Raw genomic sequence first — 8,086 nt, forward strand, 5'->3', positions numbered from 1 at the left:
CCACACACACACACACACATATATATATATATATATATATGTGGCAAATCTTTCACTAGACAATCTCACCCTTTCCTCTTCATTATCCCTTTTTGTCATTCTTTTTATTTTCTTTCCCTAGCAAAAAAAAAAAAAAAAAAAAAAAAAAACTCTCTCCCTAACACTAGAGGTGGTATAGTTCTTCCCCTAGAAAATCTTTTATGTTTATTCTCTTCCCTTAATTTTACTCTCTTCCCTTAATTTTACTCCAACAAAAAAAGGAATGCTTATATTCTATCTTATATTTTCTCAAAACCTTCTTACAACCATACGAAACTCTTTAAGGATTAATGCTCACTCTTATCTTTCCACCAAGAAACCGAGGTGGTTACGGGATTGATCAAAATCTCTTTCAAGATAATAATGGCCTTTTTCCTATATTCTAATCTTACATATATATATTCTCAAAACCTTCCTACAGCTATACGAAATTCTTTTACGGTTTACCCTCTATCTCATCTCTCCGTCAGAAAACTAAGATGGCCATAGAATTGAGCAAAATATTTTTCAAGACAATAATGCCCTTTTCTTAAAATAAATTCAATCTTGAAATATACGATTTTAGTCTAGAATTTTTTATAATTTTTGACTCTCTCTTCTTCTTCTTCTTCTTCTTCTTCTTTTTTTTTGGAGACTTTCTCACATTCCTCTCGCTCTCTCTCTCTCTACTTGCCACTTTTCATTGTCTTTTCTTTTGAAACTCTTTCCTCCTCACTATTTTTTAAATATATTTTATTATGTACATTTTCTATTAATTTGCGTCCAACCCCTACACTCCTCTCTCTCTCTCTCTCTCTCTCTCTCTCTCTCTCTCTCTCTCTCTCTCTCCCTCTCTATGTGCACCCATATTTCTCTTTCTATATAGAGGATCGATCATCAAGTTATACAAGTCAGCTATTATATATATCCAATCTATTGTCGATCATCAATATTTTTGTGTGTGTGTGTATTTTTTGAGTTTGTCTCGCTTGTTACAAAGGTAAGGTTTTAATTAACTGATTCATGGCTCTAATGATTTGGTGAAATTTGATCTTGACCACCTTTCAATTCCTGATTTGATCGGTACCTTATTTAAAAGATTCAAATATGTATTATAATTAATTTGGTAGTTTGTATTCATTAGAAGGATTCAAATTGTGTTGGATATGTTAGGGTGAAACAGTTTGTACGGTTGATTTTGTTTCTCTGTTGATCTACATTGCCTATGGAATTGCTTCATTGTGGGTGATGCACTAAAGCTATTTTCTTGTCTAGGTAAGGATCTATTCTCATGATTAATGTTCTTAAACTCTCTTCAGTTTTGGCGTTGATTTGGTATTTCGTGTCATAGCTAGGGTGTTGGGTGGATATTTTTCCATTAAAAAATTGGCAATTGGGATTGGTATTTTAATCTTAAATTTAGGGATTGAATATTCTTAGGTTGGTTTTTTATTTGGAGGAATCTGTTTTGTTTTTGGTACTCTCTACTCTCTCTCTCTCTCTCTCTCTCTCTCTCTCTCTCTCTCTCTCTCTCTATATATATATATATATATATAGAGAGAGAGAGAGAGAGAGAGAGAGTAGATCGATCCTATTATCTGGTATCAGAGCCACGGTGGTGATGAATTCGATTTATTTTGTTTTGCAGATTTCTTTTATTTTGTGTAATCGTTTTATTTTGAGTTTTTGACGGTGTATTAGCCTTTGGACTTTTGGGAGGAGTGGCAGATGAGAGTGTAAGACCACGTTTGTGCCCAAATTAAGTTGAAAATACCCTGTCAAATGACTAGATCTAGGAGGTTACCCCAAGCTTAAGACATCTCAAACTATGAATCGTCTATCCCACTCCATGTCGTTGAGATCGATAAGTGAGGTAAGCACAAGTTCTAATGTGCTCCATTATGATGAACAAATAACAGATCTTGACAAAAGACTTCAAAAATGAGACATGCCAAAGATTTCACAAAAAGAAGTTTATGAAAAAGATTGGTTTTCCTTTGAAACCATCAAAACCATTGAACAAACCATTAACTTCACCCCAGAAACCAAAGAAATTACCCTCTTTGACCCTAGGTCTTTACAAGACCTTTACCAAAAACACAAATTTAATTATGTCCATGTTGGTCTCATCCAGGTGGCCATCAAACCACTCCATCGTGAAGGCCTTAACACATCCCTCTTGTTAGCCCTTCGTGATCAAAGATTTCTTAAGTTCAATATTCCCTTCTGGGAGCCATTGAAACCAGCCTCTGCTATGGATTTGTCCATTTCAATGTTTACCCAAACATATCAATTGCACTAGAGGACCCAAATATCCTTCACTCCCTGAAAATCAACCTCAAAACCCATGGGTATAAGATGATGCATGGATCTGTTCCCATTTTCATCATTCACCGTATCAAATACAAAGCCATAAAAACTGTTAAACCCTATTCCCTCAAATGCTCTCCTAAAGGACAAACCCTCTACTTAGAGACTGATTGTCTTCAAGGAAAATTTGTTTACCCAAAATTAGTCTAGTGGAAGGACATCTCTTTCCTTGTCGAATGGCAGCTGCAAACGACTGTTATTCCACCCCAAGTCTCAAATACAAATCTACAATCAATTTTCCAAAACTCAGATGGACTGGTTACCCTTAGGTTCAACAGACAACCACCTCCTTCTGTTTACCAAAATTCTCGTAGGTCTTGCTCAGATGCCTCGACCTCTTCTGATTCTTTTCATTGGATTCCTCCTCTTAGGACTCCACCTCCAATTCCAAACCTTTCTGGAATACATTCCGGCCCAAATATTGTTCATGGCACCTATGACATTTCATCTACTCAGTCTGAACAACAAACTGACCAAAACCAACCTCAATCTCCGACACCGTCCGAGGTGGCCCCACCTCAACATGACCCAGATGTTGACCCAGGTGTTTATATGCTCCAAACAGATGACAAATATCAAATTAACAAACCTTTACTTCGAACAGATTTTGAATCACCCCAAAATAAATAAAAACGTGATTGGTTCTTTAAAACTTTTAATCTTGAACAACAAGCTCAAATTCGAACAAATTGGAATAATTTTATAATAAACCTTAAAACAAATGTTTTCTTTTTTACATATTTTGATATTTATGCCCAAGACAATAATATAGATTACCCTTGGCATAATCAAATTTATACTCAAACTGCTTCACATAAGTCTTGGACCCTTAGTACCGGTCCATCAACAACTGCTATCCATCCCCCGGTGGAAAGCATCAAATATGCTTTTAAAAACACTGAGATAATCACTTCTCCACTCAAAGTTGCTGAACATGATGACCCAAACAGAAAACAAATCAAACAATTAAAATTTACAAATTTGAGTCTTCAAACTATCGGTGATCAACTTTCCCAAGTTGAATGCCTTGTCCAACCAAAACCGATAGCCTCCTCATCTATGATTCCGGCTCCGGTTCCTTCTTCAACCCCGCTATTCAAACCTTATAATATTCCAAGATAACTACAAAAATTACTTAACAAATCTTATATTCTTGATCAAATTAATCATCGTCTCACTTCTTTAGAGGCCCCTCAAACACCAGTACAAAGCCAACCAACTGCTGAATCAGCTAATCATGGTGTCTACACCATTAAGGGATATTCATCTGACTCTTCCTCCTCAGAGAATGAGTCTGATATCTTTCCTCAAATCAATTAAATTGGACAAAGTTTCATGCAACACCCAACCTTCCCAGTCCTTCAAATCGAAGCAAGAGGAAAAGCTCCTCAGGCTTCCTATCAAAGTGGCATTATCTATGAATGGAACATAGATGGTCTGTCCTAACATAATCTCATGAATAAACTACAAGAAATGACTATAGTCAGCAATGCACATCATATTCAGAATACTAAAAATAGTGCAGTTGTTACTTTACTTATTTCCGGCTTTACTGGCCAATTTAAAGGTTGGTGGGATTATGTCCTGACTGATGATCAAAAAATAGAAATTTTAACTGCAATCCAAACTTCTCCTAATGGGGCTCCCCTTCTCAATCACATTGGTGAACCTATAGAAGATGTTGTGAATACCCTTATTTTCACCATAGTCAATTACTTCTTAGGTAACCCTTCCTGTCTCAAAGATAGAACTGCTGAACAACTATCAAACCTTAAGTGTAAAAAACTTCATGATTTCAAATGGTACAAAGACACTGTCCTGACCAAAGTCTTTACTAGAGCTGATGCTAATCTTCCCTGCTGGAAAGAAAAGTTTCTTACAGGTCTTCCAACCCTTTTTTCTGAAAAACTCAAACAAAGGCTTCGTAAAGAAAATAATGGGAGTATCCCATATGACCAAATGACTTATGGCCAAATAATTAACTTAATTTATGAAGAAGGCTTAGCCCTTTGTACTGATATTAGGTTAAGAAAGCAAATTAATAAAGAAAACAAATTTTATAAATTAGGAGGATTCTGTGAACAATTCGATTTTGCCCCCCTTAGACCTCCTAAGACACACAAACACAACTCTTCTCACAAATATTATAAAGATTTTTACAAATCAAAGAAATATATTTCTCGCAAACCTTTCACTACTCCAGAATTTTATCAAAAATCCTCTTCAAAACCAAAATATAATAAATACAAAAAGCCTTTCAAGGCACCTAAAAATCAAAAGAATTTTAAACAAAATCCGGATACTCAAAGATGCTTTAAATATGGCAAGCCTAGCCACATTACTAAGTATTTCCGAGTCTCCAAAAGAATTAATTCCTTACAAATTTTTGAACAAGATAAAACCCAAATTCTTGTTTTATTTCAAGAAACTTCTTCTTCGTCCTTCGATGAAGAAAATTTCAATCTAAATCAAATTCAAGCTTCTGAACAACCGACTTCCAGTTCAACTGATAATGAAAATTTTCAAGCCTGTGCTTGTTCTTCTTTGAAGGGCTTTTCACTGTATTGGCTTTTGATTTTGGAGCCTTGAGCTGTTTGGAGAGGTTTAGCCTGGGTAGTTTGAAGGCTGGAGCTTGTTTTGTTTGAGGTTAGAAGGGGGTCAGCTGTCGAAGAAAGGATCACGGCATGGGAATAAGATTTGTTTGCAGAAGCTAATTGGGTTTGACTTTTGGTGATGCCAATCGGCAATGGAGGAAGAACCGGAGAAGATCTGGTTGGTGGGGATTCTGTGAGGAATGTTTGCAGAATATTTGGTAGGAATCTTGAATTTGTGGTAGGAGGATATCCAACATAGGACCATGCTGATCCCACCAACGAGGGAACCAGGGGGTATTTGGTTATTGAATTTATAATCAAAACAGAAAAACCATGAGTGTCGGTTAATTCTGTTTTGGAAGCACAAAGTTTTGAACCACACTTCTTGGTAATCATAGTAGGTATAACCAGGGGGGTTATAGGTATTTGAGAAATTCTTTGTAGTGAGAGGGTGGTTACCCCAATCTTGGAGGCTAAGAATTTTTCATATGGAGTTGGATTCTCCTTTTATATAATCAATTTGAAATTCAAAAATTGAAAGTAATGCTTGCCATAGGGCAAAAATTTGTTTAGATGCAAGATTTGAAACATCATTTTGTAAAACAAACTTAGCAGCGCTGCAATCAACACGTACTAAAAATGGTTTATTTAATAGTACATTTTTAAACTTTTGGATGCAAAGAACTATGGATAAAATTTCCTTTTTTGATGGTACTGTAATTTTTTTGAGAAGAATTGCAGATACCAAAAGTAAATTGGACTAGCTGTTCTTTATCTTCATTTGGTAGTTTCTGTTTGAGGATTCCTCCGTATCCGATATTTGAGGCGTCAGTTTCAACTATTTTGAAAGCCTCAGGGTTAAGGATAAACATACAAGGAATTGTGTGTCTTAGGAGGTCTAAGGGGGGCAAAACCGAATTGTTCACAGAATCCTCCTAATTTGCGTTTATAAAATTTGTTTTCTTTATTAATTTGCTTTCTTAACCTAATATCAGTACAAAGGGCTAAGCCTTCTTCATGAATTAAGTTAATTATTTGGCCGTAAGTCATTTGGTCATATGGGATACTCCCATTATTTTCTTTACGAAGTCTTTGTTTGAGTTTTTCAGAAAAAATGGTTGGAAGACCTGTAAGAAACTTTTCTTTCCAGCAGGGAAGATTAGCATCAGGTCTAGTAAAGACTTTGGTCAGGAAAGTGTCTTTGTACCATTTAAAATCATGAAGTTTTTTACACTTAAGGTTTGATAGTTGTTCAGCAGTTCTATCTTTGAGACGGAAAGGGTTACCTAAGAAGTAATTGGCTATGCTGAAAATAAGAGCAAAGGTCAATTTCGAACTTGGACCGAATTTGGTTAATTGGGTGGATGTACCAATTTTGACAAGTTATGGTAGCTACAAAACTAGGGGCTTCAGGGTTAGGAAAGGCTTCAAGATTAGATGATCCTTGGGCCGAAAAAGGATTTGTGAAAGGTTCATTTGGAGCAGGTTCAATATTTGATGTAGAGGGTTGTAGGTTTTGTTGCCGATTAAGAAAAGATAATTGTCGTTTGATATTTCTAATTTCACACTGCAAAGTTACAGTAGTGGTTTCAAGAGTTTTGATCCGACTAGAATGGTAGGAAGAAGATATCTGAACAACTTAAAAATCCCAAAACCATTCACCAAATTAACCAAATTCGGTCCAAGTTCGAAATTGACCTTTGCTCCGACGTCCCTGATGCCTTTTGGCATCGTAAATAGCATACGGTATCCCTTCCTTATGCTTCAGGCTTTTCTGATCTTCAAATCCCTACCAAAGCCCAACCGGCTCAAATGAACCAAACTCTTTTAGAAACATACAAAATTGAAATTAATGACCTCCTGTCCAAAAACCTCATTCGGCCTAGTACTTCCCCTTGGAGTTGTACTAATTTTTTGGCCTTGAAATTTTGTTGTAATACCATCTTGGGTTATTTTGAAAGGTTTAATTTTTTCCAAAAAAGGTTGTCCAAGAATTATGGTTTGATCGAGATCTTTTGCTAGGATAAAACTTTGGGGAAGACAAAGTCCTTTGTTACAGACGTGGGTATTTAAAAGTTTGTATTGGACATTCAACCCAGACCCATTAGCAGTGTTAAGGCGTTGGGTCGTAACCATATATATATATATATATATATCACGAAGCCCAGTAATGCATTTGCATTTTATCATAATTATTGGATCCCCTATAATGGAGGAAAGGAATAACAGTTTCTTTCTATGAAGTATCCAAGAAAGGAACAAGAAGATGAAATATATATTGGGTTGGTCTTAGCAACCTACAGATTTCCACTTACAACATGTTTGCCAACTTATGCAACTAGAAAAAGTTGTGAATTCTTTGGTGTCTTCTTAGGTTCCTCCACAAATAGGATAACTAAATATGAATGATGAGGGAACGATCTCTCATTTGGAAGGCACTGAGAAGGAAATTTTTTTTACTTTAAAATAAACTTTTGTAATCATTATCTCATGTGATTGTATAAACTACTTATTTTTTATAATATTTAATAATGACACTAGGGCTAAGGCTACGTACATTTGCCTTTCCCAAACCCTACAAAAACGAGAGTCCGTTCCTCAAAATTTAATAACCAAATGTGGAATGATTTGAGATATAGTCACATGGACTATTGATTACAAAATTTCTTTTTGAAGTTTGAAAATTTACTTCCCTTCCTATCAATTCCCCTCGCAACCAAAGGGAGCCTTAGGGATAGCCAATGTTATGTCTTCCATTGCTGCAATAGATGTTTCTCTCGGGCAAAAGCCTCTCCCTTGCTACTGAGCTTTGTTATCAGTCAATGACTTTTGAAGCAGATGGACAGTTTTTTATCTGACCTCTTTCCAGTTTCATCCCATTCAGAAAGAATTAACCATGGCCCTCCATGAATTAGACTATTGAAGGGTGGCAACAACTTCTCTTCCAGAACCCTCTGTTTTCGATTAATCTGGTAACCTAAAATGTATGTTATCACGTATAGTGCCATCTGCTAACCAAGTTCTCAATGGAGTAAGGATTGCCCCTTTTCCAAAATTTTATGTAATGCACTAGTTAAGGCTATTGAGCTTTGGACAAGGATTGC

The sequence above is a fragment of the Macadamia integrifolia genome, chromosome 10, assembly GCF_013358625.1.
Source record: "Macadamia integrifolia cultivar HAES 741 chromosome 10, SCU_Mint_v3, whole genome shotgun sequence".
NCBI lineage: Eukaryota > Viridiplantae > Streptophyta > Magnoliopsida > Proteales > Proteaceae > Macadamia > Macadamia integrifolia.